Source organism: Macrobrachium rosenbergii, chromosome 11 (assembly GCF_040412425.1).
Source record: "Macrobrachium rosenbergii isolate ZJJX-2024 chromosome 11, ASM4041242v1, whole genome shotgun sequence".
NCBI classification, from domain to species: domain Eukaryota; kingdom Metazoa; phylum Arthropoda; class Malacostraca; order Decapoda; family Palaemonidae; genus Macrobrachium; species Macrobrachium rosenbergii.
The window spans coordinates 19,987,135-20,007,134 of NC_089751.1; the positions used below are offsets into that span (position 1 = coordinate 19,987,135).

Below are 20,000 nucleotides of genomic sequence, written 5' to 3' on the forward strand. Positions count from 1 at the left end.
GAAACAAACTTGTTTTACATATTTGTGGGGTACCAATATATAAAACAATAACAACCCTCGAGGGGAGGCAAAAGACCCATATACAGCTTTGAGAGAGAAAGGCAAAAGAAACTGGATTAAACAAGTAAAGCACACATTAAAAAGGGCTGGCAAAACTGAATAAATTATGCCAATTTATTATATATATATATATATATATATATATATATATATATATATATATATATATATATATTATATTTATATTTATATTTATATATTTATATATATATATATTATATATATTATATATTTATATATATATATATATATATATATATATATATATATATATATATATATATATATGTGTGTGTGTATCTATCTCTCTCTCTCTCTCTCTCTCTCTCTCTCTCTCTCTCTCTCTCTCTCTCTCTCTCTCTATATATATATATATATATATATATATATATATATATATATATATATATATATATATATATATATATATATAATATATATATATATATATATATATATATATATATATATATATATATATATATATATATATATATATATATATATATATATATATATATATATATATATATATTCCAGAACTTATGTGTTGAGTGGTATTATGGTCGTTAAATATTTGTTTATTACTGATGCTATTTTTCCCTACAAAAATGGAATCGCTTTCCTTAATGTCACGCCGATGGAAAATAAAATATTTGTAAATCATTTGAATGAAAATTTCTATTTGGAATTCATAATGACTCAGTATTATTGATAAGAGGATCTCTATCCACGGTACGCAAGGAATACATCTGCAAATAAGTCGTGTGTGTTTAGGTAATTGCTCGGGATGAGGGCAAAGCAGGAGGTATACCGGTTTATTTGCGTCTGTTCAAGCAATATTACACATGGGTTAGGAATAGGACCTGTTCATATGCATAAGAGGAATGGCTTGCTGTTCTTAACCTTGTAATATTCACATCAGAGTAATAACAAAAATGCTATGCTGGCATGCTTTAGTATTTTATTTGAATATTAATTTTCCCTATTCAGCAAATAAATGCAATAAATTTCAAATTTTAAGCAAAAAAGATCCCGAAATTTAAAATCTAGGGCACACTTTTTGTAGCTGTCACAAATTAGCATAGTGCATACCTTGTATTTAAACAAAAATGAAGCTAGTGAGTATATAAAATCTTACAAATTAGGCAAAGTGTCATTTTGTAAATGATAACGCAATTGAGGCATAGCGTATGTATTGCCAAGGTGTGTGTTAGGTACGGACTTTTGGCGGTTATTAAAACCCAGCAACCCCGAGGACACAAAAACCCCGACTTTGACCCTCTGTAACTGTGGAAATATTCAACCGACCGGGATGAAACTCTGGCTTTAGAGGTTTCCCACTAAGGTCTCTAATTGTGCCAAATTTCGTCGAAATCCGTTTAGCCGTTCCGGAGATCCAGATATCGATTTTTGGCGTTCAGGGGATGTGATAGAGGGTGGGCGGGTATCTATATATATAATACTAAAAGTTTCCCTCTCCTTCCCTACCTCCTACCCCTTCCCCTTACCTTCCATTTTCCCTCCCTTTCCCTCTTCCATCCCTTCCCCCCCTCCCCTCCCCTCCCCTCCCCGAGCACAAGATCAAGTGTTAATTTAGCTGTGTCTTCCCCTTCCTTCTTCCCCCTCCTCCCTTTCTCTCTTCCATCCCCTCCCCTCCCCCTTCCCTCCCCTTTCCTCCCCTTTCCCTTTCCCTTTCCCTTTCCTCCTCTCCCCAAGCACAAGATCAAGTGTTAACTTAGCTGTGTCCTCCCTTCTCCTTCACTCTTCCTTCCCCTTCCCTTCCCTTCCCTCTTTCCCCCCTTCCCCTCAACCTCCCATTCCCTTTTCCATGCCTCTTCCCCTCCTCTCCCGTCTCCCTTCCCTCCCCCTCTCCTCCCTTTCCTCCTCCCCTCCCCCTCACTTTCCATCTTCCCTCCCATCCCCTCCCCCTTCCCTTCCCTCTTCCATCCCCCTCCTCCTTCCCCCTCCCCTCTCTATTCCCCCTCCCTTCCCTCTTCCATTCCCCTCCCCTTCCCCCCTCTCCTCGCCCTTCCTCCTTCCCTCCCTCTCACCTTCCCTTCTCCCTCCCCCTGCCCTTCTCCATCCCCTTCCCTCCTCCCTCCCCTTCCCTTCCCCTTCCCCTCTCCTCCCCTTCCCCTTCACTCTTCTATCCCCTTCCCCATCCCCACTGACCCTCCCACTTCCCTTTCCACCTTCCCCTCCCCTTCCCGCTCTCCTCCCCGTTCACCCTTCCCCCTCCCCACTCCCTTCACTCTCCCCTCCCCACATACCTGTGGAGCAATAACGGTAAAAGATACAGCCGTGAAACTTAATTTCCTGAAAGCTCGTATTTGGAGAGTGCCTTCCGGGGTTTGTTTTTTGAAATAATGAATTTTAAAGGTACAGGGGGCCATTCAAAGTAGCCCCCAAAATTCAAATTTCCTGATGCTTAGAAGAGACGCCGTTTTTTTTTTAATATTTGTGAATAGCAAGTGGTGTTAGGAGAAGCTGGCTGACTTACTCTCAGTTATCTATCTATCTATCTATATAATACTAAAACTTCCCCTCTCCTTCCCTTCCTCCTACCCCTCCCCCTCACCTTGGCTGTCACCTCCCCGGGTATGAGTATGGTGCAGGTATGGGTATGGGTGTACGTATGGTACGGATGTGGGTATGGGTATGGGTACGGTTTGGGTATGGTCCTTTTGTTAAAAATGTAGTAACTAAAAACGTGACACAACAAGTCATGGGTGGCCTAGTCTTAATTCAAAATTATAACACGTTGAATTTGCCTACGCGGTTTTGGTTTTCACGATCGTTGACCTACCCCAATTTTCAAACACACACACCCACACACACACCCACACACACATACACACACACATTTATATATATATATATATATATATATATATATATATATATATATATATATATATATATATATATATATATATATATATGTATATATTGTATAATTATGGTACTCGCTTTCTGTACTGATTGAGAAAAGACTCCTACTTCCGCTTTTCGCTTTCACCATAATTTATCAGGTTCCGGAGTAAAGCCCTGCACCCTCCCCCTTCCTTTGTATCCCTGACCTCCATATCTGTCCCTTGTGGCTGGGCTTTACTACCCCTTTTGTGATTTCATCACTTTTGCCTGGGACGCTATTAGTACTCTAAGCATGTCTTCATGTGTTATGCTGAAAGTGGAAGCTGTGGGATTAATCGCTGCCTGCTACTCATTTCCAAAGGTGATACTTGTTACATACACCTCCTGGCATCTCAGACAAATAATGGGTTGTCTTGTTGTTGTCATGTTAGATTCTGCCATCATTTTGTTTTCCTTGCGCTTGCTCTAAGAGCAGCCCGTAGGTCATGACGATACGGAAGAGAAAGCAGTTATGACAAAATATGCCAGTGGAATTCCAACCCCTATAAACCTAATGTTGCCTATCAGTAAGAAAGCTCATAAAAACTTTTATTAAAAGGCATTAAAAATTAGAAAATAATTTTTTGAGACACACCAGGATTTTCTTACAATTAATCATGCCCACCAAAATACAAGCGTGTTCCCCAAACATGGAAGGAAATGCTACAAGAAAAGAAATATATATATATATATATATATATATATATATATATATATATATATATATATATATATATATATATATATATATATATATATATATATATATATATATATATATATATTATATATATATTATATATATATATATATATATTATATATATATATATATATATATATATATATATATATATATATATATATATATATATATATATATATATATATATATATATATATATATATATATATATATATATATATATATATAATGTATATATACTCGTATATTTTATTTCTTGTAGCATTTCCTTCCATGTTTGGCTCCCACGCTTTTTATTTTTGTAGACATAATTAATTGTAATAAAATCTTGGTGTGTCTCGAAAAATTTATTTTTTACTTTTTAATGTAGTTTAATAAAAGCGTGTTGTAAATTTTGTTTATTTTTTATTTGATACTTTTTAGTTTTGACAGAAATTGTAACCGATTTATGATTGCAGCTAACGAAACTGATATCCTGTCGAGCCAAACGTTTGAAAAATCCGAGTCAAAGAAGGTATGAAAAATCCGAAGATTTTCATACAAATCCTGAGATACTGGGAGAGGTCACTGTAGGGCCATTAGAGGTCACTGCTGATCTACTGACCATGTAATATTGTATTGTCACTGGGATTGAGTAAGCATGCAAAGTTTCAAGTCCATCGGAATTGAGTTACAAGATTTGACCCCAGGTATACGAACAAGCAAACAGACAAAAAAGCTAGCTAAAAAAAGCGTATAAAAGGTAAAACCCCATACGCAAGTACCTGTATTCGTATAAATGTTAGAGTGCTTCGTAAGCCCTATGCACACTGGGCTTAGGACCAGTCTTTTAATGCTTCAAGAATTTTCCTCGATGGTGCTTTAGATTTCGTCTCACATATTCTCATCTGGCAACTTACGGATCTCTAGGAAGGCTACTCACGAAAAGTGGTCTGATAAGCACAAGTTGATTTTTATTTTAGTTTTTCTTTTGGGTTGGTTTCCCCTTAAGACGACATTTGCTGTTTTTTTTTTTTTTTTTTATGGGCGCGATGAATCGCAAAGTTTCCCCCTATATACTTCCAGAATACAGATGATACGTTTTCTTCGCTCAAAAACAAAGAAATTGCCTTGTTAAAAATAATCTTAAATTCACATGCGAAAATGGTATTGATACTAAGTTTCCTTTTCTTGATTTATCAGCAACACGAGGCTGAGTTATGCACATCACCTCAGGCAATATTAAGCCTACTAACATCAGGCGAACGGCAGTAGGGAAAAGAAATGAGTGCCCACAAACATACCTGAATACAGTAACTTGATTCTTATTTACGAACGTCTTAGCACATTGCACAAATGGCCAAGATACCCTCTAAATATTACGCAGGGTGTTAGAAATCTTACCAATTTACAAGTTTAGTAACTCATATTTATCGTCAGTTAGAAGAAAAAGAAACATGGATAAATGGTATAAAGAATAGGGGATACTTTTGTGGAGATCCAAAACTATTATAAAACAAAATATGCGACCATGTTATAAGCATATGCGGCGACATTTCACATCAACTGTACAATCAGATAGGAGGACTTGTTTATTCATATTTGAAACTTCCCAGCAAAATTAATTTTACAAACTTTTTAGGAATTCCTTGACTAAACTGAGAAGTGATAAAATCATCTGCATATCTAAACCCGATAAATGGAATACAACAGTAATCATGGATAACGTAGGTTATGTCTCAAAAATGGAAGATTTATGTGATAGTACTGCATACGCGAAATTGAATAACAACCCTCTTAATGCCGTAATTAAGGTAATTAATGGGAATCTAGGAACACTATTGAAAAACAATGATGCAAGATTAATGAGATGGTAGAACATACTCGAGACTGACTAAGAATACCCTTGATGGTGTAATTAAATTATTTCACAGTAATTTGTGAGGGATACTGAAAAATACTTTTTTTACTCTGTCTTCCACCTGTTTTACATCGCTCCTTAGCTACAGTACATGATAGAGAAAATAATCCTTAACGACCTATGATTATCTCGTATAAGCCATCAAAACATGTCGCAAAGTTTTTATGTCAGTTGTTAGGAGTGGTTTTTTAACTTTTCCTATATGTCATTCGGCATATCGGAAACGCGAAGTAATACAACATTTCATCCCGCCACCTCATTCGTAATTTACGAAAATAATGATTGAATCGCTATCAAAATATCTCTAAACTTGTTGTGGAGGTTTTGATTTACCCCGGGAAGTCAGTAAAAATTTGGAAATTATTAAATTTTATGTGTGTGATTGTAAATTTGTTTTTAGTGGAGAATTTTATAGAAATAAGTTTGACACGGAGATAGGCAACTCTCTATCACCTGGTCTTTAAAATCTGGAAATTAGGGTTTTTAAAAATCATCATATTCCTAGATTTATTCTGATACTTGTACCATGGCTTCAGTATTTGGATAACATTGTGGCCTTAGTATTTAACGACGTAGAATTGAATAACCATTTAATGAATAAGTTCGATGTATGAAATCCGTGCGAAAATGAGAAAAAAAGATGGTTTCATCATTTTTTTTTATAAACTTTTGTTAGATGAAAAATTTTGCAGTGTAAAAGACGTAATTATAGGAAAGCAACACGTAATTGAATTTATGTATATTAATCTTCCAGTAATTATATTATGACAGAAATTTCAGTTTTCATCTGTTTCTTAAACCATGAGTATTGACTCCATATCTAGAAGCGAGACTATTTCCCAATATTGTTCAGTCTTTGTTCCTAGAGTCTCATGCTTGTTTCAGCCTGTATTATTAGAATCTGGATTATGTATTTATCTGGGAGTGATCTCTCTGCTCCGTTTCATTTATGAATTTAGAGAACTTTGTTTTTCATATAGTTGGTGGTGATAAATGAAAAATTGATATACTTTTTAGTGTTAAATAATGATTTATGCCCCAATATACAGTTTTGTGGGACGGCTTAAAAAATATTTGTTTACTAATCTTAAAGCGATGAAGTTAAAAAAATTGTTGTTGCATAACACGAAAAGCAATACATCAAAGTGCGTTCTTTAATCATTATTTGCTCTGTATTTATAAACATTCATTGTCATTTTTGGACATATAAAATAATATTAACTCTTTACTATTTGTTTAGAATATACAGTAACATTCATTTTTTATTTCTACCTTTTTCAGATAAAACAATGATACATTTTTCAGCGACATTATGAGGATTTGAATATTCAACTGGTCGTCGCTCGAGCTTCCATTTAGGTATGTATTCGATACAACAAATATTTCAGATTTCATATGAAATTCTAAATTCTCCGTTCAGAAAACATGTTAACGAAAGCTATACGCATACCTAGAATTTTAATTTACTTTGAAAATAAATTTTTTTTGCATGAAGTCGAGAGGGATTATCTCTTGGAGGTGGCAAAGCATAATGTTTCATGTGAAAAATAGCAAATTATTTGATCATTTAAAAGGATACCAATTTTTTTCTCAAATACTTACAATCATTATGTGCTTGCAATTACAAATGTTGTATAGTCGCAGGAATAAAAGCAAAAAACCGTTTATTTAACGCAGGTAATCAGAAGATTAAAGACCAGCCAGTATTGAATGCACGCGTGCTGAAATATTAAATCTGGGGGACTTAGCCGCTGTACCAACAGCGTTCACGAGAGCCGACAACCGCTTGGATTAAAAATGAAACTATACATTTTCGGGTTGGCGTGTTTTGTCCAGAAATTTGACTTTTTGATTTTTTTTTTTTAACTATCTGTTCAAGTACCAATGCTGCATTTTGAACGAAAGACGACCATAGGTCAATTGTGGCCGTAATTTAATATGTAAGTTTGCATCAGTGAAAACAGACTAGTTAAAGTACCTTGATATGAACCTGTACCATGAATACACACTGTGATTCCGGCTCTGTTAGTTAGAAATACACGCGATAAAACTTTCCGTATCTTATTTATTTCTCTACTTATTTTGTTTACTTATTTTTCTTTATTTACGTAAATGAAACTGCATACTTTATTTCATTGGTATATTTATTCTTTCTGGCTGTATCAATAACTATTTTGCTCAGTGTGACTAACAATACAGTACTCCCACTTTATCCTGCAGTTGGAACGTAAAATTACGCGCAATGAAGGCAACAAAAATATGCTAACGTATGCAGTAATTTACGTCTAATGTAAATATATTGAAGGATATTTTTCTTTACGAAAGACCGCTAAATATTCCGTTGATTTCGGTGATTTTAAACTTAAACAACGAATGATGCTGCCACATAAATAAAATATCTAGACGATGGTGAAGGTTGTTACAGGCAGTGACAGTATTTGTCAACTTTCTCTTCGGAAAAGTAAATAACATCAAATAATGAAAACCATTCGATGGTCCATTGAAATCACGTTTTCAGATATGATAAAAACCAGAAAATATACATGGACATTATCAGATAATAACTCTTCATAATGAAAAAGACAACACAGATTGGGGTGAAAAATAGTTATCTAAGAAAATCGTTGTAGGGAAAAATGAGCTAAGCTTAATTTTGGGTGTTTTCTTGAAGAGAGAATAACTTGAAGATATCAACAGTTATCGCTCGAAATTCACACGAACGTCTGTCTGACCAATCCTCTAAGTTTATCGACATTTTTTACAGAAACCACCTTAATCCTTGCTATTCATACTTACTCCCTCCACTCCCCATCCTCTGACGTAGTGGTTCTCAACCAGGGGGGAATGCCTCCCTATGGGGGAATTTCAATTTCAGGGGGAATTGTGACCACAGATTGGCAGGCTCAAATTCGCTCTAGGACCACACAAAAGGCAGTGTGCGTCGGTCCCCACTACTGAGAGGTCACGTTGGGCTTTCTCTCCGCTAGCTGGTTTGTTTGTGTCAGTATTTTGTTGCATATTATTAGGAATACACCTTTTCAGGAAGACAATTTTGTAAAGGGGGAATGGGAATGACATCCTGACATATGGTGAAAGGGTGCATGGGCCAAAAAAGGCTGAGAACCACTGCACTAACCCAATCCTTTCACACTACAATCCTCCTTTTCCTTACTATACACCTTACTGTATCACTCATCATTTTATCAATCCTTGTACCGCCTTTCGCTTACTTTCCATTCTCATTTCTTCATTCTTTTCCCTTTCACCTTTTCCTACACGAAGTCGAACCACGCTGATTTACAGTCATGCGTTACAGCGATTTATGTGCCACTGCGGTATCCAATTAACGCAGAATATTACTCATTAGAGTAAACTAATAATGGAGTAACGCTGTATATATATATATATATATATATATATATATATATATATATATATATATATATATATATATATATATATATATATATTTATATAAAATTTTGCCTATGTATATGTATATACAGTATATACATTATATATAATAAATGAGATATAAGTATGCTTTTTATCATGTATATTGAAAGTTAGTGAATAGTCCATATTGCATAAAACTGAACAAACTAGTTTGTTCATTACTCTTTCATATTGATATTTAACGTTCATTATTACTGAATCACCAAATCATTTTGAACAGTCATTCAACCCTTTTTCACATTTCGAAATATTCCTATTTAATTGCCTGTAACGATGAGCGTCGAGGCAGAGACATCGTTCCTTAATGGAAGGGTTGCTAATTGAGGCTGCCACTTTGCCAAGAATAGGGTGATGCAAAGCAATGTGATGAAAATTTCTGACACTTTAAAATTTAGAGATGAAATTCGTCCCGAAATTAATACAATGGCATTTCGCTGAAATTGCTTACTTTTACAATGATTTAGGAAAGATGTTTATATATATATATATATATATATATATATATATATATATATATATATATATATATATATATATATATATATATATATATACATATATACAGTATATATATGTATATATATATATATATATGTGTGTGTGTGTGTGTGTGTGTATAAATCCATATCTATCTCTCTATCTCTGCACACACACACATCTATATATATAAATATATATATATATATATATATATATATATATATATATATATATATATATATATATATATATATATATATATATATATATATATATATATATATATATATATATATTATATGTATATATGTATATATAATTTCTGTATGAGATCCTCAGTAATGTAATTCTAAAATGATTCAAGTTCTCAATTCGTACAATAATTCTTTCAAATATTTCGACCATAGAAATTTGATTATCTCTAATATTTCATGTTTTTATAATATTAGTAATTACGAAATATTTTCTTATTAACACTTTTGTATTTTAGGAAAGCACTCCATAGTAATTATTTGTAAACTGATGCATGAGGAATTGCTAAGAACCAGACGTTTAACACTTTTTAACTACCTGAATGAAAAGAAGACTGAGAAAAAATTCATAAATACTCACATACATTCACACACACATGCATGTATGTATGTATGAATGTATATGTAAGTATGTATGCATGAGACTCTAATGCATATGCCACGTTATACCAGTTTTGTAAGGTTGCAACTACTCGTATTTCCTGTGTATGTAGTGTGGTATTCAGCAGAGGCAATTATATTTCCTGCCCCTGAGGAATGTGTCAGCAAACATTTCCACCGTTCCTGTAGTGAGGGCTTTTATATCAAGATTCCTTTTCGCTCCTTTCTTCTTTCTGTGTGTGTGTGTGTTGAATTTTGTCTTCATCAAAGTTATTGAGATTTTGGTTGGGTGCATCCCTAAATTATGAACTATATCTGGATACTGGTGATCCCATAACTGTTCTTTCAGTTCTATATTGTTGAAAATTATTTAAACATTTTAAATCATGCGTCAGAATAAAACGGGTTGAACAGCATCGTTGCTATATCCGGCTTACGGCCCCGATCTATCACCCACCTAAGATTTTCATTTGTTTAATCGGCTTAAGAAATGATGCATGTGAAGTGGAAGGTGCTTCCAGACACTTGCCCCTGGAGTGTCTGCAAGAGATTTTCTTTAGTGGATTCAACAGTAGGTTAAAAGGCGCCACAAGGGTTGCATAACAGAAGGATATCATTTTGAGTAGTACCATGTTGTAGGCAAGGATGGGACCTACCCTACACAGGAATGTAGTAGCATGTGTGTCCTTCTAGTAAAAAAAAGGACTTATGACCTTTATATATATGCCTATTGTACCAGCTTTATCACATACATAAGTTAGCCAATAAGGGACCAAATATCGTATGGCTCCTGCTTTCCGATATCACTTCTAATCTATATCTATGAATCATAGGGCATGTTATTAATTATTTTGCTATAACGTTCATCAGCATATTTGTACAGGACATTTACGTGTTAAGTATAATGAACTTTATATTCTCATACAGGTCTCTCCAAAAGCTCATCGTACTTCATACTGGATCTGAGCTAAAATCAATACAGTTCTGCTATAGTGTATGGTAACATGCGATTCCATGCACAATACTCTTTAACGTACCGAAATCTATTGTGTGAGAGCAGCTTATTTTCTTACTGAAAAAGCTCTGTCCATATCCGGATTGGAAACTAGATTTCATTTCCCAATGTTCAATATACATTTGTCAGTCGGGGGATTGTTGTGTGCCGTTAAAACGATTCAGGTATTTTGTCTTATAAACCAATATTTCACTGGTATACTTTTCATTGAAATATAGTGAAAAGTTATTCGGACAAAAGAAGTAAAACAGAAGTTAATATATCTCCATTCACTTCAGTGTATCAAGGTTAAAAAATAGTGACACTATTGCCAAAAAATTTTCCAAGATTTTTTAATTTTCATTGTGCTAATTTGCATTACTCTTACCAACATTTATATCCTCATAACTGTTGTCTGTGTTAAATAATCGCTTATGCAAGTGTAGAATTTAGCCAGTTGTATTTTTTGGTCACCCGGCAGCAAATTCCTGAGATGTACGCTAGTATTGCACCAGCCTGGTTCGGTTGGGTTAGGATAGGTTAGGTTAAACTACTATATTTAAAGTAATTTGGGTGTGGGAAACATAATGAGATTATTTTCAAGAAAATATGTTTAGTTTTTAAGATATGGCGTCCCACTATTTTCAGGGAAAGGTCTCGTTACCCGGTTACATCTCTGGAAAATGCCACCCGGCATATAAATGAAAGCCACCGCAACCATCTCATTAGAGTTTGCCAGAGGGTCTAGTGTTGATTCGAATCAAGTTCCAACTATTTACGAGAAATGAACGAGAAACATTAAAGTCAAATGGTGATCTGAAACTAACAGTTTATTTCAGTGACCACTGTTAATTTTTAATCATATTGATATTATTATTTAACTTTATTTCGTCTTAAATATACGAGGTCTTTTTGGCAAGACACTTCATTGACCAATTTTTCCTTTTATTCTTTTTGAAGTTACTATTTAAATTTATTTCGTCTGAGATATACGAAGTCTTTTGGCAAAGCTCTCTTTATCACTCTTATTGTAATTCTTATCCTTCAGTACTTAAACATACTTGGTGATATGTTTAAATTGTTTTCTGAGAAGAGACTGCTCATTTGTGAAAAAGAATACCAGGTGTCATAGAAAAGGAATGTTGCAAAATAATGATTATAGATTAGAAAGGCGATACAAGGAAGTGATTACCAAGGATATAAAATTTCAGTTAACGTTACACTCTCTGTTCACTTGATAAAGATCGATGAAAATAGCTGTGCCAGAAACGACTGCTCCAATGATTTTGCATTGAGTATAACGAGAGATCTGTTATACTGCAGTGTGTGGCATTCCTCATCAGAATGAGTACTCTTATTGCCCTGTAAATAGGTATAAAGTACTAACTCAGTTGGCACAGGCATCAACGTAGAAGTTCAGGTTATAAAGTGATGTAGAGGTTGTAAAATATTGCTAGTTCCTTTGTTGGGCGAGTCGGTAGAGTTGTTGGCTAGCACTCGCTAGGCCCGAGTTCGATTCTCCGGCCGGCTAATGAAAGGAATTAGAGGAATTTATTTCTGGTGATAGAAATTCATTTCTCGCTATAATGTGGGTCGGATTCCACAATAAGCTGTAGGTCCTGTTGCTAGGTAACCAATGGGTTCTTAGCCACGTAAAAATAAGTCTAATCCTTCGGGCCAGCCCTAGGAGAGCTGTTAATCAGCTCAGTGGTCTGGTAAAACTAAGGTATACTTAACTTTTAAAATATTGCTAAGCAGGAAAGCTAGGTAGAGGAAGAGAAAACCACTCTTATTGACATCGTTATTAGTTTTATTTAGGAAGGAAACCCTTTCGTATACATATTTCTTTAAAAATTATAGCTGCATGGGTTAAGTTGAGTTTATATTAAAGTATTTCCATTTTTCTATTTCTTTTTCTGTAGGGAAAGGTTACGTGATAATTGTCCAATATTCATTTAACCTTAAGTAGCATATAGAAAAATTCGGGAACGTGTTCGTTTTACCAAGTTGATATAAAATTACTCATATAAGAACAGTGGACGATTGCATTGCCAGTACTAGAGCATGCAATTAGTTCCACATTGCTAAAATTGTCGTATCGTTTTTATCATAACACGCACTCGAGAATTGGGGAGGGACAGGGAGAAAGGTATTGGGTAGTAGTGAAAGTGGAAGTAGCCAAATCCAATAAGGAAGAACCCAAGTGAAATCTAAATTAGTCCAAAAATTAGTGAATAGTGGATTTGGAATTTGATACCTGCAGTCGTAAAAACTGCGTCGTCTGAGATGAATTTGTGGTACGGTCGGTGTATAGAACATTGTTTTTTTCCGTGCTTTCCAAATTTTCTCGTAAATTTTCCTTAATAAAAACTTGATTTTCATACCCTTTTCCTTGTCTAAACTCACACTTTCTTTTTACTTATCGCCCCTTCTGTCATTTAAAATTTGACTTTCTCTGCGAATATCCTACCACTCACAGTTCGTGATATACTACATAATGTTGAGCGGCTATAAAAATTACGTCAACCTCTGTCATCTTTTCCTTTAAATAATGGAACAATTCTTGCATCACTCGTTCGTGAAAACCTTTCCTTTATCCATATATACTTTGCAAACGCTAGTTAGCCACTTGGTCACATGATCACCACCACCTTACTGCGGCATCTCACTTTTAAGACCATCAATCCTCTTTGTTCTCCTTACAAACTCAAACATCATTGCTACACGTGTTCCAAGACTTACACCAACCTTTTGAGCTCCTTTCTCATTCAGCTATGCTTTTCTTTTGTCGTCTATATTAAATAAATCTTTAAGATTGTAACTCCTTCGTCTCAGGGCTGCTTTCATTTAATTGATCTCTTATTTGGAAGTTCTTTTGCTCATTAACCTTTTCATATACATCTCATTTCCTATAACACAACTTAACTGTGTCTTAAGCTTGCACTTCCTTCTCATCCAGCTAACTTTTGTTAATTGTATTTACTTGCACATGTTTACCTCACCCATTCACACTCATTCCTGTTTTGACTTTTGCTTCAAGAAAATAATGATCATAAATATATCTTCAGCTAATCCTATTTTCTCCTTTAAATTCACTAACTTGCTCGTCCATTTATTATGAAACAGCATAAAATATAGCAAAAAATAATAATAAAAACTCCTAAAGAGTTACCATATTCTGAAAAGTCAAACTTCTTCTAAAACATGTTTAGCCTACACAAGACTCCATTCTCATTTACTCCACGAACTCCCCTCCTGCAAATAACACCATTCCTTTCACTGCAACTGCTTTTGTATTCAAATTCCCAGCATAATCACTTTTCCATGCCCTACACACCTATTCAGGTATAGATGAGGCTTCGCCGGTGAAGATTAATAACTCATCCAATGTTCTGCCACACTTACCCTACCAGTATAAACATTAAACACTTGTCCTCCCTAAGCTATTCCAATATTCCTGACACTACCAGTACGAACCCTTCTTTAGGATTACGTTTTTCTGCTGTCCCAGTTATTCTGACAATAACCTTTGTCGCTTCAGTTCCTGCATACACATTTACATTACGAAATACCCAACATAAGCCTTTCCTCCTTAACCCTAGAAGACTAAACATTTATTCTTCTTTCAAATTCACTGAACATGGGTATATCATACACGCTTTCGGAAAATAAAAAAAATTATTAATTATACAAATAAATTTAAAATAAACTAAACTTCATGAATTGCAATTATCCTTTGTTGCATTAACATAAAAGTAAAATCTTAATATCTATAAATGAGGTAGACAAAAAAATAAAAAAAAGTTTTTATAATTTAAAAAGTATAAAAAAATTAACCTCCCCCCCAAAAAAAAAACATCGATGTTAACCAAACTGGTCCTAGGCCTTCCCAGGAATGCTTGTACCTCGGCTCCCAGGGGATTGCTATCATCCAAAGAATGCGTACTGTAAGGGAAGAGAGGCGGAAGAAAGACTATTTTTAGTGCACCAAATTTAACTCTTTTTTTTTTTAATTATATTATTGTTTAGCCTGTGAAACTCACTCTAAATGATTATAAAGTGACATATAAAGACAATGGCAAAATAATTAAAGGTTTCAGGCATAACCCTAGACCATTATAACTTAGCCTATGTGTAAATGCAGTTGGTGGAGGTGGACTCTTCGGCGTCGAGGTTGAGGTGGCATAGCAGCAGGGGTGACTGCAGGGTCATCTGGGTCCTCATCAGAAGGGCCAGGGGTGGTAGGAGCTGCAGGGCCAGCAGTAGGGGTGGCAGGGGCAGCAGAAGGGGTGGCAGAGGTAGCAGGGCCAGCAGTAGGGGTGGCAGGAGCAGCAGTAGGGGTGGCAGGGGCAGCAGAAGGGGTAGCAGAGGTAGCAGGGCTAGCAGTAGGGGTGGCAGGGGCAGCAGAATGGCCAGCAGTAGGGGTAGTAAGGGGATTCCTCTACCATTTGAACCTACCACGTACAACTTTTTTCGGTGTTCTGCGTGGGGTGGCATCATCAGAGTCGCCTTTAAACTCTTTTATATCCATATTTTCCTTTGGCTCAAGAACATATTCCATATCATTGTCACTATCATAGCCTACATATCTTCCATTTCTAAGGTATCTTGTTCTTCATCACTTTCTTCAAAAATAATGTCGACCCCCGGCATTCGCAGGGGATGCGTACCACAACCCCCATGTATAGGTAAAATCCACGAATACTTGACACCCCTCTGAAAACACTTATAACTTCATGTTTTGATAGTTCAAACACAAAAAAAAAATAATTAAATAAAAATGCTTATGCCTGAGTATTTTAATGGTTTTATCACAAAAAATGCATTGTCACGAAAAAGATATGAAAAGACAGTAGTTAGTGAATAATTCTCAATGAGAAATACTGCGAATAGGCAAATTTTCCGCGAATAATGTGTACATATTTTCCACAGAAAAATCTGGGAATAGGTGAAGCTGCGGATCTGGAACTGCGAATGGGCGGGGGTCCACTGGATACTCAATTTCATCCCTAGAAGGATTTTTCTTAGGCTCACATGGAATTTTTATGCTTGTAAATTGTTACTAACAGTTATTTGAAATGGATATCAAACTGAAATGAAACATGAAAATAACACAAAAACAAATTACCCAAACACACGTATAGAATCACTATACGCGGGTGCAGTGAACCCTCGATTTTTACAAAGTCACTAAATTCGGTCATAATATACCCAAAATTACGCCAGGTGTATACCTGTATCACTAAACTAGGGTATGATGAACCCCGGATATCACTATCACTAAATTCAGTGATATACGCCTAGCATATTTTTATATGCTAGGTGTATATCACTAAACTTGGGTACAATTTACCCGAACACGTGTTTTCCTCATGCACCCGTCAGAGAATCGCAATGAAACACCTCACCTCTGAAGTTGTCTCAGCACTCAATGAAGGTACACTGACAGGCAACATTCTCGCACACCCACATATATGCGAAATAGCAATGACGTCATCACCGTCGGGTATGATACATCCATGTCTAGTGTTCTAGGGTTAAACAGGTTATCAATCGTACATTTTATCTTTTCTGTAAAACTGCCATACATTCCAAACCCAAAGACTTAATATTTTATTCCTTTTCGTAAAGTGTACGAGTTTGCATACCCATACATACACATATATATTACATATATACATACATACATATATATTATATATATATATATATATATATATATGTGTGTGTGTGTATCTATGTATCTATCTATCTATATATATATATATATATATATATATATATATATATATATATATATATATATATATATATATATTATATCCTGTTATTTGATTTTCAAAATTTTTGTTACTGTAATTTTTACGTCACCCTTCTATCATGCAAAAGGACGATTAACCCTCCTTGGAAACTTTCCACTCATCCAGACACCTTACATATTTCTGGCGTGTTTTCATACTCCGACCTTTTAATTGCCTTCCTTGCATACTCTATAGCCACTTCCATGAGCAATGTCAAGCTCAAACTTTTATGTTGATATTTATTTGTCCATTAACCTTTCTTTTGGGTTTTAGTTCCACACTGAACAATTAAATCTCTTTCCCACGTTCATCCATATTTTTACATGCTTTTATTTAATTTGACTTCTGCAGCTGTCTGTCTGTCTATATGGGTCAAATTTTGTAACTCTTCCCTTCCCTCTTCCTGCCCCCTCCCTTCCCTCCCTTTCCCTTCCCCTCCCCCTTCTCCCCCTTCCTCTCCCCTCCTCCACAAGTACACGACCAAAGTGTTAATTTAGGTGTGTCGTCCCCCTCCCCTTCCCTCTTCGATCCCCCTTCCCTCACCTCCCCCTCCCCATTCCGAGCATACAATCAAGTGTTAATTTAGCTGTGTTCTCCCTCCCTTACCTCCTAAATCCCTCCCCTTCCCTCTTCCATCCCCTCCCCTTCCATCTTCCTCCCCCTCCCTACCCTCTTCCATCCCTTCCCCTCCACCTCCCCCTTCACCCCCTCCCTGCCACTTCCCCTCCCCTTCCGGAGCACACCTTCCTTCCTCCCCTTCCCTCCTCCACCTCCAAGTACCCTCCCCTCCCCTTCCTCCCCTGAGCATGCAATCAAATGTTAATTTAGCTGTGTCATCCTCCTCCCATTCCCATTTCCATCCCCCTCCCCTCCCCCTTCTGGACCACACAAGTGTTAATTTAGCTGTGTCCTCCCCTCTACTTCCCTCTTCCATCCCCCTCCACTTATACCTTCGTCGTTCCCTTCCTCCTTCCCCTCCCTTCCTCCTTCCCTCTCCATTCCCCTCCCCCCTTCCTTCCCCTCACCTCCTTCCTTCCTTCCCCCTTCCCCCTTCCCTCTTCCCCTCCCCACTTTCCCCTCCTCCTTTCGGATCGTACTATCAAGTGTTAATTTAGCTGTGTCCTCCCCCTCCCCTTCCCTTTTCCATCCCCCTCCGCTCACCTCCTCCCTCACTTCCGAAGCACTGTATCAAGTGTTAATTTAGGCGTGTCCTTCCCTCTCCTTCCCTTCCCATCCCTCTTCCATAACCTCCCCCTTCCCGGCTCACTTCCCTTTCCCCTTCCGGAGCACAAAAACAAGTGTTAATTTACCTGTGTCCTCCCCTTCCCCCCTTCCCTATCCCCCCCTTCCCTTCCCTTCCTGTTAAACAAATCATTTATAACTAACTAACCTTCCCTTCCTTTCCTTCTTCCACCCCTTCCTCCTTCCCCCTCCGGAGCATGCGATCAAATGTTAATTTATTTGTGTCGTCCTCCTCCTCCCCTTCCCTCTTCCATCCTTTACCCTTCCCCTCCCCCTTCCGGAGCACACGGTCAAGTGTTAATTTAGCTGTGTCCTCCCTCTCCCCTTCCTTCTTCCCTCCTCTTCCCTCTTCCATCCCCTCACCTCCCTTTCCCTCCCCTCCCTTCCCCCTTCCCCCTCTCATTTTTCCCTTCCACTCCCCTCCCTCTTCCCCTTACGCTTCCTCTCCCTTTTCCCTCCCCTTCCACTCCCTCCCCCTTCCGGAGCACGCGATCAATTGTTAATTTAGTTGTGTCCTCCCCTACTCTTCCTTCTTCCCCTCCCACCCCCTTCCCACTTCCCTCCCATCCCCATTTCCACTTCCCCTCTCTTTCCCCTCTCTCCCACTTCTCCTCCCATTTACCTCCCCCTACCCCCTTCCTCTTCCACCCCACCCCTCCTCCCCTCCATCCCCTTCCCATATTCGTTCCCCCCCCTACCTTCTTCCCTCCTCCCTCTTCCCTCTCCTCCTTCCTCCTCCCTTCCACTCCCCTCACCTTCCATCTTCCTCCCCGTCCTGTCCCCCCTCCACCTCCCTTTCCCCTTCCCTCCTCTTCTCTCTTCCATTCCCTTCCCCTTCCCCTTCTCCCTCCTCTCCCATTTCCCGTTCCCCCTAACCTTCCTACTCCCCCTCCACCTTCCCTCTTCCCTCCCTTGCCCTTCCCCCTCTCTCTTCCCCTTCCCTCCCCCTCCCTTGTAAACGGATATCAATTTCATTAACTATAGTCACAAATCGGTTACAATTTCTGTCAAAACTAAAAAGTATAAAATAAAAAAATAAAGTTTTATAAAACACTTATCAAAATGCACTAAAAAAGTAAAAAATTATTTTTTGCGACACCAGGATTTTCTTACAGTTGATCGTGTTTGCAAAATAAGAGCGTGTGGCCCAAACATGGAAAAAAAGCTACAAGAACAGAAATATATATATTTTTTAATTATTGTAGCATTTCATTTCATGTTTCGGGTCCACGCTTTTATTTATGTATACATGACTAATTGTAAGAAAATCCTGGTGTGTCTCAAAAAATTATTTTTTCGATTTTTAGTTCATTAAATAAAAGCATGTTTAAAAAAATCCCAAGGTTTCTGTTTCTCTCTTGCTTTCTCCTTGACTGACCTATGTTCTTGCATGCATGCATATATATATATATATATATATATATATATATATATATATATATATATATATATATATATATATATATATATATATATATAGTAGGCAGGAGAAGGGCAGGAACACATACAGGACCAGTACATACATTTATTCGTCTACGCGTTTCTTGACCCGTGGTCACATCATCAGACATCATCTACAGTTATAAGTTAAAAAGGGACATTCAGCATAAATAGTTAAAAGTAAATATACACAAAACATAAAAAAAAAAATTAAAATAGAAAATCAGTTGAACTTAAACAATCGCACTTAAATACATTTACACATTAAAAGAACCAGTAAAAGAAAACTTAAAATGTAAACTTAAAATGAACTTAATAAAAACTGCTTAATAAAAAGGAACTTAAAATAAACTTAAAAGGTAGAGCAGAAGGCG

General features: G+C 36.6%; 1 long non-coding RNA gene across 4 annotated transcripts in view; it reads left to right on the forward strand.

Moving 5' to 3' along the window:
* Nucleotides 1-20,000, forward strand: part of LOC136843218 (uncharacterized) — a 674,464-nt gene that overhangs the window by 378,667 nt on the left and 275,797 nt on the right. For 3 of the 4 annotated variants that reach the window (XR_010854485.1, XR_010854486.1, XR_010854488.1), the window contains one exon: nt 6,863-6,940. This is a non-coding gene — a long non-coding RNA (uncharacterized lncRNA). Of the gene's footprint in view, nt 1-6,862; nt 6,941-7,258; nt 7,909-20,000 lie in introns of those variants that run through there. The other variant, XR_010854487.1, reaches the window with a different exon arrangement.